Below are 19,272 nucleotides of genomic sequence, written 5' to 3'. Positions count from 1 at the left end.
GTCTTAGTCAACACACATGTCACATCTGTGTGCTGCTGACAAGGGTCCTGAAATCTTTTATCACAAAGGATTGAATTGAGTGCCTCTGTGTCCACCTGTGGTGGGCAGTTTGTCTCATCTGTTGCTGCTCTCACGACTTCTTCTCGTTGGAGGAGACTGAATTCCTGACTTTGGAACAGGATTTCCACTACAAATCTCTGTCCTTCATTTACTTTCTGTGGTCAAGGGCATGGCTGTTGGCAGTTGCTGGGCTCCTATTTCGGCTTCAGAACATTCAACAGTGACCTAAGAACTTAGCTATGGGAAAGGTATTGCTGATTGTCTAGCTCATCCGACCTCAGAGTTTAGTGACTTTGGTCCATGTTGTCTCATGGCACATTGCATTGAAGGCTGTTCTGTTGAAGGATGCCTTGCTAAGGTGTTTTCAGGATAAAAGCTCTGGAGGCTATGAAGATGGCTTACATAAAAAGGTCAGGACCCTGCAGGGTCAGGAGTCAGCAGCATCTTGACATTACCCCATATGAAGAAACAAGTTGTTTTATTTGGGTATTTTCACTGAAGTTAAAGCTAGATTTGCCCAGTTAAGTTTTCCTGGTTTGAACAAACTGCTGAGTCTTTTTGGATGAAATGCAGGTAGTATAAGCCAGCATTAGAATAGAAACTGCACCTGGCAGAAGCAGAGATCATTGTCATGGAGATGGCTATGGAGACTGGGGAGAGAGTGCTGGAGGCTGCTTGCCCCATCACAGCTTATGGATATCATTAATGGCCACTGTATTCAATGTCTGAAGGGAAATGGAACATCCTTACTCAGTTGCTGTCATGTCTAGTTGGACCATTGAAAGAGGCAAAGCACAAGGTGTTCAGAAACTCGGAGATTAAGTAGAGGTGGCTTATCTGAAGCTCTGGGCAGTATGCTTGTTGCCATGCTAATGCTTTCCTTGTATGCACACCTTGGACCCTAAAGCCTGAGGTCTGGATGTGTGAAACCCAGGGGACAAATGGTTTGTAAAAAACTGCAGGACTATAGAGTAATTCATACAATGGTAGCAGTGTATTCTACAGGTGACATCCCATCTTCAGGAAGCTGGTGACCATAGACTTCTGTTTTAATGAAAACGGATGTGTGGATGTTTAGTGGCTGTGGACTTCTGAGTGCTTCCTCGAGCATGTGGGGTCTCAGTACCTGATTTCCCTTTGAATGCTTCTTTGCTACATTGAAGTCCTAGCGGGATTCATTTGAGGATCATGTCCTTAATTCTCTAGAACATAAATATCATGGAGAGTCCACAACATTATCCACTTCAAAGTTTCAATCTTTAAATTGGACTTCATATCTGTCTAGGTTTTAAAAGCAATCTTGACCATAAAGATTGTAACATAAGATTTTATGTGAAAATAAACAGTCTAGGCAGGGTCTTTAATCATGACATTTTAATGGACAGCTGGGGGCCATTTCATAGCTAGTGGTCTGTCTCATCCTAACTGAGCTCAAGAATGCATCCTCATCCTAAGCTACCGCATTGGGCTATAGGGTGGGGCATGTTCAGGATGGCATTCATATCTCTAAGTTCTCATGCACCTTGGTGAAGAGAGGAGAGATGACTGAATCTTGCACATGAATTCAAGGGGAGGGAGATCTTTGATGGTTAAGCTTTTATGAAACAGTGTACTCATGCAATAATTTCCTCCTTTCTCAAACTCCAGCTGCCAAAATAGGCTACTTCTGTGCTTATGTGGCTCATAACTAACTTGAGAGAAGTGCAGCAGAAGATAGCATCTCTTCTGTGCTTAAGTCCCAGAAACATCTAGAGTTATTTTAGATGCATACCTTCTCCACCCAACATGATCGTTACATATCTTAACAGCCTAGCAGGAACTTTATTGTGTGACAGTGGCTATCTGGACATAATCACTTGATGATCTAGTATCACAGTAAAGTCTGCTGGCTCTATAATTCCTACTGATCCACCAGGGATTTCTACTGGGATTGGCATCACAGTGAGTCACTATTTGATTGGCTGTGGGAAGTGTTTTCCCAGGAATTGATTTAACTTTGATCCAAGCCTTGTCTCTTGGAAGGAGGGTCTTCCTAAGGAGAATTCCTATCTTTGTAATTATGGTCCAAGGGTTTCAATGACATAGAGTAGCACCCATCTAAGGAAGGTAGCCTAAGATAGGTACAGTGTTCCACAAAGAGGGTCAGTGCTATGGCAGGTGGATTTAGTTCTTCCCCTTCTGAGCTAGAAATGTCAACCAAGGGCTGATCATTATTACATCTCAAGATTTGATTGTATGCATCTTCTGTGTTTGAGTTGAAACTTAAAAGAAATAATTTCCACTTGTCTCTCTCCATTCCACAACTCCATTCAGTCCCCCTCTTAGTATGAATTACTTTTGCTATGATGAAACAGTGTAATAAAAAAATCAAGTTGGAGAGGAAAGGGTTTATTTGCCTCATGTTTCCACATCCATAGTCCATCACTGAAGGATGCTTGGACAGTAATTCAAACAGGGCATGTACCTGCAGGCAGGACCTGCCAGGGAGGGAGTGCTTCTTTTACTTGATCCCCTTGGCTTGATCAGCCTGCTTTTTTATAGAACCCAGGGCTACCAGTTCAAGTATGGCCATACCACAATGGTCTGGTACTTTACCCAATTAATCGCTAATTAAATGTCCTAGAGGCTTGCCTACAGGCATGTCTTGTGAAAGCATTTCCAAAATTGAGTTTCCTTATCAGATGACTTTGACTTTTGGCAAGTTGATATAAAACTATCCAGGACACTCTCCCTCTCAAACTCATGACCTCTTTATTGTTACACACATATGTAACCTTCTGAGTCCATTTAGTGTTGCTTGTATGTAAGTAGGTTTTCCCCTCTCAGGTGGTCAGCCCTAAAATCATCTGGAGGCTTGTCTCCACAACAGACTGATTTCTCCTTTTCTTAAGTAGACATTCTTGGTCTGTAGCTCTTAATGTAGAGTGTGTCCTTGTGATGTTTCCCCCATCCTTGTTTTCATGCCAACTGGAGTTTTTATTTCTCATGTTTTACCTAGGCAACCATACTGTTGGGAATTGGGGCTTTCCAGACCTGACAGGGCTGTAACTACTACCTCACAGAAGAAGTCATGACCCCTCTGGCTCTTCTAAACTTTTAATCCCTTGGTTTGCAATGAACTGTGAGCCTCAGCTGTAGGGGTTGTACTATACAGAGTGGATTTTTATTTGGAGAGCCCATGGTCAGTTACTCTCTTCATTTTGACCAGTTGTAAGTTTCTTGAATAGATTCTGTCCCTCAGAAAGAAGCTTCTTTGAGAGCTTACACTCATGGATGCTTATAAGGGGCCACATCTAGAATATTATTAGAGATTTAAATGGTTTAACAAAGTGTTAATAGTAGGGTTTTTTCCACCAGATCCATGGTCTTTCCAACCACAGGAAGTTGGCCATCTTTCCAGTCCCAGGCTTAATTTCCTTCTGTTGAGTGGAACTTCATCCAATTTCATAGCTGTTGGTTACTTCCTGTATAAAAGTGCCACTACTGCACCACTGTGGATATCTTGCTGGGGTGGTCATTGCTGTGCATCATGGACAGCCAAAAGTGTATTCTGCTGAAAGCCTTGGCTTGCTTAACCCTGGGCTGCTTGTAAGCAGGATTTCTAGAAGAAAGTGGTCAGGTGAGGCCACTACTTCTCTACATGAGACAAAACTACATCTCTGATCCTGTTCAGCTTCATAATACTGACAAGTGGTGGCACCATTCAAGAGCTCAGTTTGCAGAACTGGGGATCTACTGGGTGAAATAATTTAAGAGTCTCTGAAATGTATTGGGAAACATCTCTACCTGATTTTTGACATGTGCCTTGTCTGCCCTGAAAGGACTAACTACAGTCCATATTTATTTGAGAAATCCACTGGGATTATGTAAGCTGTAAAATAGACCCCATTTAGGATGTAGGCTGCACATATGTCTCATTGTCCGAGTCTAGGACCTAGTATGAATGACTTCATTGTTTATATTGAAACAGAAGCATTCCATATGCCTATATCCCCTGAAGTTAAGCTGATTTCAGGAATGCCTGTTTAGAATGGGCAAAGATTTGTGTCCACTATTGTCTACACATATGACAGACAGACTCGGGGAAGAAACTAAGCACTTGGGGCTTAAGATTCAAAGCTTTGATAAATCAAGGAGCCCAAGAAACACCTCAAACTGTTTATGTTCTTGAAAGTGGGCATGCATGGTTTACAGGTGACAACCCCACCCCCCCAAAAAATGTTGAGGTATGAGAAGGAATGTGGCTCAGTTCTCAGGTGTGGAACTACAAGCTTCAACATGGTGTGAGTTCTGTCTGTGTGGTTCCTTATGATGAAAGACTTGATACATGTTCAAGATTCCTGTAGCTTCTCTGTAGCTGCCCATAGTTCTAAACTGTTGGTAACTGATGCCAAAACTACCAGTTTGTCTCAACTCAGCCTTATGGTGCTGAAACTCAGATGGATGATTCTTGTAGCCAGGTATCCTGTACTTATAAGAGGTTATCAACTTCCTTGGACTATTCTTCCTAGTTACTCCTAGCATGTCCAGATGTGAGAAGAAGAAAGTTTTTCCTTCCTCACTGCTACAATGTTTCAGGGGTACCATCTCTTCTTAGTATGGGAAAGCAAGCTCACTGATGCTCCTAGACCTCCTAGATGTTTCCAACTCACCTATGGGCTTTCACGGGTGGGATTCTGAATAGTTGTGCACTCTTACATTATGTTAGAATTAGGGGAATGTATATGCTTATGAAATACAGGATGATTCCCTCACTAGTGCTTGGGCCCTTCCTTCCTCTTAGTTTACTTCCTATGGCCTAGAATAGGTTTCTCATCCATTATTTCATTTTGAAAATTCTTGCCACTTGATAGTGATCACTAGACTTGAAGACATGGCAGTGACCTCTACTATGCTGACACCTGCTTGCACATATTTCTGCCCAGGGTATGGATCTGATGTTATAACCTGACACCCTGGTCCATATGTACTTTGTGTAGATGCTGAGGGAAAGACTAGTGAATGCTGTATGTCTGGAATGGACTGAAGCTGTGATTAATGGGTTTCTACATAAGGTGTGACTTGGATGAAGTCATAATTTGTCATGGGGGACCAAAATGCACATATGTGGAAACTCTTATCACTTAAATTTCACCAGAGAACAAGAGACATTGATACATGACAAGTACACATTTGCCCCACATGATAGTGGCTGTGGGTGGATGCTCAAAAAGGCAGGCTGGGCCATGATTATCTCTGTTTAAAAAAAGCCTATAGATTTATGATCTTCTTACTCCAGTCATAGAAAACAAAATCTCTATAGACCAAACATTGTTCTAGAAGGGAATTTGTGAACAGGACAGGTTGCCATTTGTGACATTGCCTTCATGTCTATGTGGAAGTGGTATGGATTATCATATAGCATGCTAAGTGGCCTTCACTGTTGTAATGTAATGAGAATAAACTACTATAGCATGATACCTAATTGTGCTCATTAATAAAAACCTGGAATCCGATATTGGGTAAAAGCTGAGAGATCAGGGAAGCAGAGCATCCAGCTACTAGTACTTACCTCCCGAAATCCTCAGCTAAAAGGGACCTGAACTCCTGTTTTATATTCCTCTCAGTCCAGCCATATTACTTTTTCTCCACCTCCCAGTGCTGTGGTTAGAGGCCTGAGATCCCAAGTCCTGGATTAAAGGTGTGTGCCACCACTGCCTGGCCCCTATGGTTAACACATGGCTTAGCTCTGCACTCTGGTCTTCAGGCAAGCTTTATTTGTTAGACCACAAGCCAAATATCACCACAGACTACATGACTCATCTCTAATAGCTTTGTGTAACACAGATGGCTTCAGACATGTCCCTTACCATAGTTAAGCTGTGCTAGCTTGCAGGTTGTGTATTCTGTGCCCTCATTAGACAGTGTCACTATGGCTGATCCTGGAGTCAGCAAAGCTGGCTGTGTACAGATGTCAGCTGCAGCCATTTATGGATCTTGCAACACCCAGACTATTATATCTGTCTATGTCTTTTCCTTGCTATCCCTGAGAATGCTTCATGACTTCCAGAAGAACATAGCCCAGGTCAACATACATTTGGTGGGTTTTTGCCTTTCCATTTCCTCTCATTAAGGTAATAAATACTCAGACATCATCATGTACCAGGCTCTGCTACAGGCGTCTGTGCTGATCCAAGAACCCAAAGATGGTCTGTGTAGTCCATCACTGTGTATTTCCATCACTCGCCTCTGTTTCTTGGCTCTTCCACAGAGGGTGAGCAAAGACTTTTCCTCATTAGATAATGCTTCTTTGGGAACACCTCCTGTCTTCATTGTCCACCCCTAACAACCTCATGTCTAGATTCCTAATTTCAGGACAATGTTTGGATGTTGGTTGTGTTTAGGAGTCTCCTTGGAGTCCCACTCAAGTCAGCTTTGGTTGTCTTAGGATTTCAGCCAGAGTCTTAACTTTCTAGGTAGAATTTAGCCTTCACTTTGAAGGCCATGAAATAGACCCTTCCATTGTTTCCTTGGATCTCTGTACCTTATGCCATTTGGAATATAAATTATTTTCACAGCTTTGTGTGGTGCCTGTTGCTGCAATGTTGAATTTCAGAGCTAGAAGCCTTGAGCGGGCTATCTAACCCAGGGTTGTGTAGAGACTTCAGGAAGTTTCTTCTGAAGGTCCTGGTTTCCATCCCTTTGGGACTGTGTCAGGTGACCAGGAACATAGTGTTCTTCAGGAGCAGGAGAAAGTGCTGGCTCTGGAATGCTTTCAAGCCTCACTAGATGTGGGAGTTCTGTTTGTGTCCTTCCTGTGTGGGCTGTTTGCCACAAGGGAGGATTTCAGAACCTAGTAGACACTGACAAGTAAAGTTCTATGTGCACTATGTCCAGCCTCAATGTAGAGTTTCACAATAGCACCTCTGTATCAGTGTGTCCTTCTGTCACAGAGGTCTTAGGACCATTGCTGCTCTTGGTATTCCTGTGAAAGAAAAGGGCATTAGCTTTCCAACCTTGAGTGCCATGCCCTGGTCTCTCCTAAAGTCCAGCTTGGAACTGACTCTAGGAAGGGCCTAGGTCAGTTATGGCCTGGAACTAAGGAAGGCAGAGTCCATCCTGAGGTTTTCAAAAGTGGAGTACTTGTTTGGGACCATGGAGTTTGAGATCCTGGAACCTGAATCTAGCATTCCACTCTCTCCACAGCCTTTTAGTGGGAAGTTCTCTCTAGGGTAGTTTCCTTGTCACACTTTATCATTGTATTAAAGTTGTCTGCAATGGATCTTTCTAGATGTTCTAAGTTTATATTCAAACAAACAATATTTCATAATTGGACTGCTGTAGAAACTTTGTTAATGCGTGGCCCTATCTGGAAGCCTTGTCTGACTCACTCTTCTAGAGGATGCCATGATACTGTGCAGGTATCTCCCACCCATTCATTGCTAGAATGAGAGTATTTTGACAGGACACATGTAGAAACTCACAAAATGACTTTTAGGAAGGCTCCAGTGTCATAATTTTATTCTTGACATCGCCTCCATTGAAATCTGACAGCTTCTTGGTTCTGCTACTGTTTGACATTTTTGGAATTGTCTTACAGACTAAAACCTCAAGGAAACACAACTTTTCATGGTGGGAGTTGGTGTCAGATCCTTTACAACACTTGCTTCACTGATGCATATCACACAGTTACTACTGCAATGAGGATGTCTGAGTCTACGGAACCCATGGTGTCTTTCTGATAGTGGGTGAGGCTACCTGGGAGTTTGGCTGCCCAAGAGGTCACTTTAGAAACAATTCTGAAAATCATGTAGATATCTTTTAATTTCATTCATTTGTAATAATTTCCATAATCATGTGACTCTCCTGCGAGTGTCACAGGAGTGATTGAAAACACAACTTCAGCCACCTTTGTCCTAATGTCTCCTCATCCGAGGTGATGAACTGAAACCTGTGGTGACTTGTACCTTCATTGACTCTGGAATTTGAGTATCTGCTGAAATGACCTCATGAGATGCTGGAAGTAGTGAGGGAATGAACAATATTGCTCTTTCTGACTCTAGATGAGCACTGTCAGAAAGATTATGCAGGTCCTCCTGCCCCTCAGGAGCTTCTTCAGGGATTTTTTTCTTACTTTGTATGTGTCTGAGAACATTTCATTTTTGTCATACTGAATAGTCCCCAAATGCTAGTCTCCTCAGAAGTGACTGGCTTCTTGTGAATCACTGGAAGTCAGTGTTGTCAGGACAATTGCTGTCTAGATCTCTCAAGTTCTGTATGCACTTCCCAGTGGCCATTTAGTATTTGGAAGGAAGTGATACTGATTAGATGAGGAACGACCATATATAGGGGAGAATATTTTATCTTTAAGGTAGTTGGTGAGGTCAGCTGTCACCAGAGGAACCAGAGGAATGAGATGCTATAGTGATAAGCAGTGTTTCATAGAAGCCTTCTAGATAAAGAGCTCTCAATATTGGTCACTAGAGAGTGGAGTGCTCTCACTAATGCTGGTACAGAATTATGCAGATACTTCTCTGCTTTGTCAGGCAATAGTGTTTGGCCTTTGGTATGAACTTTTTGAGTACGTAAGGTACCCTCACAGCCACGGTGCAGGCTGTAGCATGTGGGATTCCCTATTGCCTCCATCTGAGTACTCATGTCTTCTGTCTGGCCTCTTGAGTCAAGTGGCAGATCTAATTTTTATCATAATTCCTCATGATAATTAACCATTTGGTTGCCATGCTGGCATTCTGACATTTGAGGATGACACTGGTGCTGGTGAGTTTCTAGGAGTATTCTGTGGACAATGGGCATTTGTGTCCTATCGTTGATTGGGTAGGGATGTGAGCTTATTTTCTTTGTAGCTCACCAAGTTCTGGCTATGCTGCAAGTCTAGTTCTTTCATAAGATGAGCTACTTCATAAGATGTTAGATCTGGCAGCATCTTTTACCTAGGGAAACAATCTCCCTGTGAGCTGAATTTAAATGTGTTTTTGAGGTGAGCTTTCCATTTGTGAGTCTGTTTGCCTTGTGATCAATCAAGGCTAATCCTTCTGTTTGCTTGTGATACCTGATGTGTATGCAGAATGTAAAGAAGATAACAGATGCCATCTTGGGGAGGAACTGAGGAGGTGGCATTTTGTTTCATTAAACTTTATTATAAAATGATTGCAAATAAAGTGTGCCATAAAGTTAACAAGACCCAAAGTCTATAAACCCCAGTGAACTTCTGTACAGTTAGAACAGCCATTCTGAAGGTGTGGAACTGCACATGGATTTTATATTTTTACCATTGAATGTATTTTTATGTACTTAACCACAACCACCTCACCCCCCAAAATGACCATTAGAACTATGAAAGCAATTATTATAACATTATCCAGGTGTTAATGGTTCATTTCTGTGACTCAGTCCTTCATAGCAAGTACTGTTGCTAAAGGGATCTCTCATTTTGACCAAGTTTATTTCCGGTGTTTGCAAATAAGTTTTCTGTGGAAACTTCTGGATCCTTACTTGGGGTTTCTCTGAAACTGGGTACCACATATGGGATGGCAGGGATAACAACTTTCTTCTTTCTTCTACTTCCTCTGTGCCCCACCCAAAAGAAAAACCATGTCCAGCTAGGTGGCATTATTTTATCTTTAGAATTACAAAACCATTTGTGCCCCAGGGATGTGTTCCTGGTTTTTGTCCTGAACTTTTTCAGGTCAGGTGTAGCTGAGAAAGACTGACTTTTCCCATCCCAGTTGACACTACTTATTGCATGACTCTTTTGTCTTTTTAAAAGCAATATGATAGTCTGTTTCTGTCACCAGGCATGGAATGCTCTTGGGAAGACTTTACCCAGGGGAGGTGGTATTCTCCAGCTGAGATCATCCCTACCTGCTGACAGCATTCCCACAGTTGAAAGAATAAATTCCTTGAAGGGAGGAATCTGATGCATTTTCTCCTCTGCAAGCCTGTTATATATGTCAAGTTAAACTTTTCAGGCTATATTTCAAGTGATACTGAATCACAATAAGATAATGTGGAATGATTATGCAAGTCAGGTTACCAGTGAGGAAGGCTCTTTGTCCCAGAGTTCTAGATGTGTTACTGTGGTCACCAAAGTTACTGCAAAGCACAAGGATGTTACATTATATACATTCAAAAAGGAGGTAGAAAGGTTTTGGGATAGTCCTGGGTTTACTTAGGGGGACCTAAAATAACTGGTAATAAACTTTCTACTCCTCCAGAATTCAAAGTATATAGAGCATTCTGCCTTGAGGTTGAGGCAGGGATGTGTAGATTCCATGGTTATTGATCATTCCTGTGATTTTTCCACTCAATTGAATGTCTTGTCTCATCCTGCATGGGAGCTGTGTTTTGGGTTTGAATGTTCTAAGTAATTAGAAGGAGGTGAAGCTTCTGAGCCGAGGATATTTACTAGGATGCATGGGTCAGGTTAAAACTAAGCCCTGGTTCTGCTTGGGTTGCAAAAATCCGGTGCAGCCAAGTTTTTCTACAAATGGCCAGTACAGCCATGTAGAGAAATGGAGAACTATTTTCTGAGCTTGCCACTGATGACTGTACAGGAGTTAAATCATCTGAAGTGCTAGCAAGGCTAGTAGCAGCCTTGAATCTGTGGTCATGGCAAATGAAACTGGCCATCCCTTTTTCTTATGAAACCTGCCTGTGCTAGCCTCCACTTCATTAATGTTCTACTTCAGTGCCTGAAAGGGTCAGGGATCCTTGGTAGTTCTGTTGGTTGGTCCATTTAAAAATTCCTAGGGTCGTGTGGGAAGAGAGAGACTGATCCTCTGAAATATTGGCCATAGCAAAACTGTGGTATATTAAAGCAGTATCTGTGCTGCCCTCTAGTGGAAGAAGCTTTATAAGGCTTTGCTTTCTTAGACTCCAAGAGGCTGATTACTGTGCCCATCACAATCAACATATTGGCACATGCACTTAGGGTATCTGATATGTCTCCACATGGGACCCTGGCATCAGTCCCCATCATAGCTACCACTCACAGGCTTAATTCATACACTGGAGCTGTGTTCAATGCAAGCACTGGGTATAGAACATGTTCTAGACTTCAGGGAGAAGCCTGAAATGCTGAGTCTAAAGCCCCACAGGGAGAGGTCAGGGACCTCAAACAGGACCGTCCTCATCAGAGGGTTACACACATGGCAGGTTAGCACACTGCAATGACAGTGAAGGACTGAATCTGCCTCCTCATTCTGAGACTCACCCTTCCTCAGAACTGTGAGCTGGGCCATTTTCAGTGGTGGGGCTTGTTTCTGAAATTTACCCCTGTGAACATATGGTGTCTGCCCTGCTTCAGAAGAAAGTGCTTTGTGCCTGAGGCTGAGTGGCCATGTGAAGTGGCCACTGAAGTGGTCCAGTGGATGGGAGGCCATCAGAGGCCTGAAAAAGAGGAAATTGCTATGAGGGTGGGTTTGAGGGGCAGTCATGATGCTGATACAACCTCTTGCATCATGGTCTCTGAAATGTGAGCATCCTTGGGGGAAGAGTGATGGACACCTAATACATCCCCAAATCCCCAGTGTCCCCCCTGTGTTGATGCTCTTCAGGTAGTGCATTTTTTTAGGTGTTTTCTCCCTTCTGCTTCCAAGATATACCATCCAGAATGGGATGGTTCAGACTTTGAAATGGGAAATCTGGAAGCAGCTAGTTCAGAGCTGCTTTTTTTTTTTGTCTTTAAACCCCCCTTAAGCAGTGTAATTGTAATTATGGGGAAGTTTTAAAGAAATGATAAGGGGAAACCATGGTTGGAATATAACGTATGAAAATAACTGGTTTTAAACATATTTTAGAAATTTTCTTTGTATTAAAATCTTTAAATAAAAAGAAAAATTTCAAATGTCAAAATAGGTGACCATTACAACAGTTTATATGCCAAGAGAAGCTCAAAGTTGAAGCTGGGCATGTGAACTCATACCTGGAATCTCCACACTCAATTAGCAGAAGGATAGCCAGAATGTAGAGGCCAACCTGGGCTACATGTGGAAACATTATCTCAAAATTGCTGTACATTGAGAACTTTTCTTCATGTTCCGACACCAAGAGGAGTCAGTATTGTCTCAAGACTGTATCTAGTTATGCCTCAACTCACATGGGAGCTTGGAAGGAAGCAGTGCCTAGAAGCTTTCAGCTCAAGTGTGCACTGAGATGGGGTGTCAGCTCAGGGGCCTGGCTTCTGACGTGTGTTTTCACCAATGTCACACACCTCTGTTCTGGGGTTGACACTGAAGTCCCCTGAGGCCTTTGTTTCCCCTCCATATTGGAAGCACTCCTTGCTTATGCAGGCTTCTAAAACTACATTCATTTCTTCTGAATCTGAGCAGTCTCAGGGTGGTGGTTTGCATGAGAATGACCCCCACAGGCTCATAGGTTTGGAGGCTTGTCACTGGGGAGTTGATAGTTTATCATCCCAGGTCTTAAGGATCCCCTCTCCACCGCGGACATGCACCATGGAGCAAGTACTTCCAGGTCATAGGCAGGTGCAGTCACCTGCCACCTCACTAGAAGCTGGGCTTCAGGGCGTGGCTCAGACAGCCACCCACTACATCCATGGAAGTGAGTCTGTGTAGAAAAGGTGAGCACACATCTGAGCAACATTCCTCAATTTATTTCCAAGTGATGGATGGTATCATACTGTTCTTTGAAGAGACTTTCAATGGATTCCATGGGTTCTTTATTCAGCTGGGAAAACCACCCACCTAAAAAGCCAAAATTTTTTCATAGGCCCTTTGTTGGGAACAACAATCAAGTATACTGCAGAAGTCTGTTTGGCTTTCAGTAAGCTCCATTTTGAGAAATTTGGTGTGTGCATTTGAGGGAAGAAGTTTCTTTAAAGTGTGGGATCTGAATAGGAACAGTTTTGCTATTAATGTAGCCTCTTGCCTGTGTTTCGTCATCAAAAGTGGAGTACTTCTTGCATTAAGATGAGTACTTCTTGCCACATTCAGCACAATTCCAGGGATGAACCCGAGTGGGGTGGCAAGAAATGGAGAGAAGACATCCTCAAGGCAGAAAAGCTGGGGTGGACTGGGTTCTCTGACAGAGAAGCCTCAGAATCTGTATGGAAGCTCAGGGTATTTTTTATATAATAATATAAAATAAGCTGAGCTGATCTCCATAGGAACCATCTCTATAGGGAGCCATCTTCAGCCCTAAATATCCAGGAGACAATGATAGGATGTACTTTCTCTGTGCATGCTGTCAATATCTCTACACAGACCAGAGGAGATACTTGCCATCCATCAGTCTCATCCCTGTTGTGCGGGGTGAGGATGGGGGTGTTGCCATTTTTCAGTGAGACTGAGGCTTTGGTCCCTGACATGTCTAGCTCATGCTAACAGACCCATTCAGGCCTTCACATATTCAGCTTCTGCTCCCTAAACTACCTGACCATTTCCCTGTGCTCTTCAATGGCTCCAAGAAGGACATAGCTCATCCCCTGATGGATGTCTGAATTTTTATGATGCTTTATCATTGCTCTAAAGTTCTTGATCTGGTCCTGTGTTTGGAATTAATACCAGGATCTTCCAGTATCTTAATTTTCCTGCTTTGATTGTGGCTTTCAATGCAGGGTCAGTAACAGGCCTCAATGTTCTTAGTTTTCTGGTTGTGAGGTTGTTAACTTCTTTTGAAATTGGAGTATTTTCAGTCATTTGTCTAGTCATTTGCTGCAACTCTAGACACCAATGAGGGTACTGGACACATGATATCCATTTGCATGCTCTTCTCTTGTGTCCCTTGGTGATGTGGATAATTTTTTAGTTTGATGAAAACTGATGTGTCCAGAAGCTCAACAGAACTAAAACTCCAATGGAACTGAGAACACTAGAATAATAGAGTAGCAACTGTTGGGAGCAGCAAGGGTAGAAACAAATAGAGAAATCTGTTCTGTCCTCTCTTCCCAGGCCTGTTCCTTCCCAAAGCACATCTATAGGGGGGCCTTAGCTCCCACGGAGAAGGTATGCTGATGAGCTGGAGTATCCATCCACTCCAGGCTTCTCTACTCCTCTTGTTTCCTAAAAAGAGGAGGGAACTCTGCCCCATAGATTGCCTCATAGATTGCCTTCGGCCCTTGTGTTGCTATGGTATGGAGCATAAGAGACTGATTCCATCACAATAATCTATAAGAAGAGACTGTCAACTTTGCCCTTAGGGATGAGACTGTGTGTTGGTTCTGAGGAAATGGCTCAGAGGTTCTTATAGGAGGCTGTGAGAAGTGGATCATAACAGCTTATGGGTCTGACATATATACTCTGGTTTGTCACCACCACAAGATGCTTTCTTCTAGTAGTTGACTCTGCACAGCCTGAGTCCAGGGTCTCACTCATACTGTAGGAAATACTTAAACAACAGAATTATCAAGAGGACCATTTCCCCATCATTTCCCATGCTATACTTTTTGAAGGGTCAAAGACTGATTGTATGTGATTCCAAATTTTAGCAAAGATTATGGTAAACACCTCCAGTGGTTTCACATGTGTGGAGTTCAGTCATAAGATTTCCTAAGAGAGTTGTACTGTAAGGTTTAAGAACTCTTTGTTCCATAATGATTTCCCTTAACTGACTCCTGGTTTGTGTTATATTCCAGACCAGATAAGGAGTTAAACAAAAGGAGAATTGGGAATCACAGTTCCTTCTTCTCAACCATCTTAATGTCTGGATTTCTTCATCCAATAAGTCTATTTGTTGTAAATTAAGTAGAATGAAAATGGACATTGATTAGCCATTGAGTACTTAATGCTCAGGCTGATTCTTCTATGGCCATATTAAGTGTAGAGGCAGTGGCCCATTTGGATCAGAAAGGTTGTGTCTGCCACCCCACGTGCCACAGCTAGCAGATGGCAGTCATTATGGCTGCCGTTCTTTAAAGTCTCTTTTTATTCTAGTCTGCTTTCTCTGTTCCACTCTATGATAGTGTGTTACATTAGTGGTATCCAAGTGAAAGCAGGAATACATAGCAACAGTGCACGAAGGGCCTCGTTCCCATTTCAGCAGGCACCAAGCCAGCATATTTTCTCTGCAATTCAGCTCAGGCTGTGAAGAATTGGTTAAGATAAAGAAAAAGAGGGTCCTTACACAGATGGGGGTGCCCTTGAAGATAAAATTCATTTGTTGTTTAATAGAAATGGAGAACTCAGCTGATTGATTAGCAGTAAAGGATCCATTAGAATAACACCCCCCCCCCTTAAAAAAGGAATGCTCTCATATGTAAGCAAGCATTGTGTCCCCATAGTGACCAATTGTCAAACATAGGCCTAAGGGCAACTCTAGGTATTGGGAGAGAAATTAAAGGGGCCCAGTGTGTCATTGGCCCATGGTGCTCAGAGCCAGATCCGTAGGTCCTTTACCCTTTCACTTTGTAGGGCAGGGAGGCAGAGAGACAAGAGTCCTAGTGAGTTGGCAACTCGGCATCACTGGGGTAGTCTTGCATTTTTTGACAAAACATGTCAAGGGGCTGTTTAGCGGCATGTGTGCCCTTTGGATGTGAACTCTTATGGCGGGCCCTGTTAAATCCAGGCCTTGCACCATTCCTATAGTTCCTTTCCTTTAAAATCCCCTGTGGAGTAAGAATAAAGGGGAATGCAGCCTGTATTATTGGGGGCACACATCAAAAGAGATGGCTTCTACCAGGTTTACAGGTCCAGCAGTATAATTCACTGCCTGTAGCAGCAAGCTGAATGGGAGGCCCAAGATTCTATTGGTGATATGTATAGATACTGGGAAAGGCGGGGGCAGTTACTGAAAGCAGCATTGGTATAGGAGGGGCTGGGACAAGTGCCCAAAGATCTTAGGCCTGAATAATCATTGGTAGGATCACTAGCAGAACTATCAGCAAAGGGAGAGGTCCTCCTTGAGATGTTCTTGATCTGTAGCAGGCTCTGTCTCTGATTGGTATCCATATTGTCTGAGCTTGACCCTGTGGAAACACAAGCATATCCTTGCCCACCTGTTAATAAGGGGACAGGAGATTGCCCGAGATTAGATGTAGGGTCTCTCCATCTGATTAGAGGGAGTGGTGTTTCTCTGGGGAGAAACTTCCAATGCTTATAGGCAGGATTCATTTATCATCAAAAGACATGAAATTCCTCTTCAACAGAGCTTCCACCAGGGCCAAGTGTGGATCCCTCTTCAATTCCTTGGGTGTTTTTCATAATTCATCCTTTAGTGAGAGGTTTGTTTTTTCTACAATGGCTTGCCTATTATATAAATACCTGTGGTGTGTTCTATTTTCTGTTGCCTAAGGAAATCCTTAAATTGTTGAGAGGTGTATGCTAGCCCATTATCTGTATTTATGCTCCAAGGCACTCTCAGGACCATCATAGCAGTTTTTAATGCCTTGATTGGCTGGGTGGATTTTTCCCCAGTCTGTGCTAGGGCAAAGGTAAATGAGGAGTATGTATCCACTATAACATGTATACAGTTTAAGTTGCCAAAGCAGGGATGATGGGTAATATCCATTTGCCAGAGTGCATTGGGCACTAGGTCCCTAGGGTTGACTCCTGCTCTATTTAGTGGTCCTATTGGAGGCTCAGGTGGTCCAGATCTGGTTTGGATGTTTGCATTGTGCTATAGGCAGTTAGGCAGCAACTTTTGTGCACGTTATGAGGGGACAAAATAAATTGTTGGAGTAGTCGAGCTGTTTCCAATAGGGGCACATTTACTGTCATGATGAGCTTGTCAACCCTATCATTACCTGAAGCAAGCATTCCTGGCAGCCTGAATGAGATCAGACATATGTAACAGACTAGGGATGCCTCCTAATCTCTGGCATATCTTGTATTGCTTTGATGGTCACAGAGATGGGATCTCTAAGGTTTTTAGCTCAGCAAAGGACAACAGCTTGCATACCTGAGTCGGATATCAACTGTCTGAAAAAATGTTTATGGCACTAACTGGCTCAACTCTAGGACTTTAAGGATGGCTAGGAGCTCTCCCACTTTGTAAGAGCCTGGGTTGAGTTTAATGTGAGTTATTTCTTTGCAATTGGGCATTGTGATCATTAGGTCAAAGTTCATTTTATTGACATCTATAAAGACTATAGCCTCTTGAGGGAGAGCGACATTTGAGGGATTAGCACACGGGCTGAAGGTTAACTCAAGGAGTGAGAAGACTGACAAATGTTCATCCTGGGGAAATGTGGGAGCCCATTCTGAAGGTTCCTTGTGGCTTTACCCAGCAGGTCCACATGGAGGATGATTGGGACCACGGGCCAGAGTATAGGTGTCTGAGATGGTCTGCAATTGGCTGTGCTGGGAGAGGAGGTCATTTGCTCCACCCCTTGGTGTCTCTATAAAAACACTGGGGCAGAGACAGTGGGGGCCCATTAGAATAGGTTCCAGGCCCTCTCGAGACTATCCTTTATTTTCTAATATTTTCTGCTGCTCACACTCAAGAAAACTCGGGGGAACTGTGCGGGTGGTAGGTGAACGTGGTTTAAGGTCCCTGGAAAACCCATCATCATTTTTTGGTAGGGAAGAGAGTCTGGCATAAGGGCTGGATATTTTGGAGGGAGAAGGAGAGGACAGTCTTGTCTGGTTCACAGCCCATGATTCCCCTGGCAGTGGATCTTGCTTTAATGCCTATCTCAAAAGCAATATCGAACTTGGATGTGACATGGGATAGCTTAGAATGTGATCGATGTATCCAGATTAGAGTGCCTGGTTGCCCCAGTGCTTCCAATACACTGCCCTTAATCCAAAAAACTAGGGCTGCAGGGGAATCTTTGGATCATGTTTCTTCAGGGACACATTACAGACAGATTTACTAGCCCTCTTTAAGAGAGTCCAGGCCCCCTCTGTCAACTGTATTTTTTGGAGCGGGAGGAATGCCCCACCAAGAAAGAACTGTTGTCTCATGTCATCATCAGGAATTCAGAGAAATTTTTGAGCCAATTAATCATGCCACTGAGTTCATTTAAGGGCATAGAACTCTCATATTATAATAGAGGCATTAAGGGGTAGGATGCCTCTGCCAATTTGGCAACCCAAGAAGGCAAATGAGGGTAGCCATTGTATCTTTTCTGGGGCCACCTTGAGTTGAAGAGCTCCTAAATCCTCAAGGAGCTGGGGTGGTAACTCCTGAAGTCTCTCTCTGCTTGGAAGAGCCAACAGGATATCATCCATATAGTGAATCATTAATACCTCACCAGGGACCCTCGCTAAGGCCTGTTGAACATAAAACCGGCAGATGATTGGACTGTTTTTCATACTTTGTTGTAATACCCAGTGATAATGGGAAGGTGTTTGAACAGAAAGTAAATGTGAAATGCTGTCTGTCCTCTGGAGTCAGTGGTATTGAGAAAAAACAATCTTTAACATCTGTTACAATAATATGCCACCCTGGTAGAACAGCACCTGAGTGTGGAATCCCTGCCTGAAGTGAGCCCATTTTTTCCATTTGTGCATTGATTTGTCTTAAGTCTTAAGGAGGTAAAATTTTCCTGACGTTTTGTTAATTATGAAAATGGTGGTGTTAAATCTACTGCAGAAAGGTTCAATATGGCCCAATGACAATTGCTCTTCAAGTCCCATAGTTTGGGTTCTATAATAGGCCACTGTTACACTCACACAGGCTACTGCAATGTCCAATGTAATGGTATGAGCCTTGGAATATTTATATGTACAGGTTGTATGGCCCTTAGAATTAGGGGTGAAGGCTAGAATTTCTACTAGATTGACCTGCCATTTCATAAAAGGCCTTATCTGTGGTAAGCATAGCTCCCATTTCCTCTAATAAATCACAACCCCAAAGAGTATGGGGTGTATCAGCTATAATAGGGAGGAATCGCCCCTGATTGCTGTCAAGGTCCTTCCAGTGAACTGGGTGAAGGGTTGCTTTAAAAGGCTTATCCCCTCCTACACCTGTAATGGTTGAGTCATCTTTAAGTTTCCAATGTGGAAAGGCCTGGGCATCATTAAATGATGTTACATTACACAGGCTTCTTTCCCTGTGTCCACCAGTCCCTTGGTAGGTCTGTCATCCAGGTGGATGGTCATCATGGGAGAATGGGGGAATAGGGAAGGGTCCAGAACAGTCTGGGTTTGGAGGAACCTCCTCTAACTTTCTGGGCTGAGGTTTTCCCCTCTTTATGTTTAAAGGCAGTTGGGGAGAGCTTATAAAATCATGTGACCAATGAAAACCTTTTTGGCACTTGGGGCATCTAGTCTTGGGTTGAACTTTAGGACAGTCTCTGTGAAAGTGACCTTT

This window comes from Peromyscus leucopus, chromosome 10 (assembly GCF_004664715.2).
Source record: "Peromyscus leucopus breed LL Stock chromosome 10, UCI_PerLeu_2.1, whole genome shotgun sequence".
NCBI lineage: Eukaryota > Metazoa > Chordata > Mammalia > Rodentia > Cricetidae > Peromyscus > Peromyscus leucopus.
Note: the sequence above shows the minus strand (reverse complement) of the source record.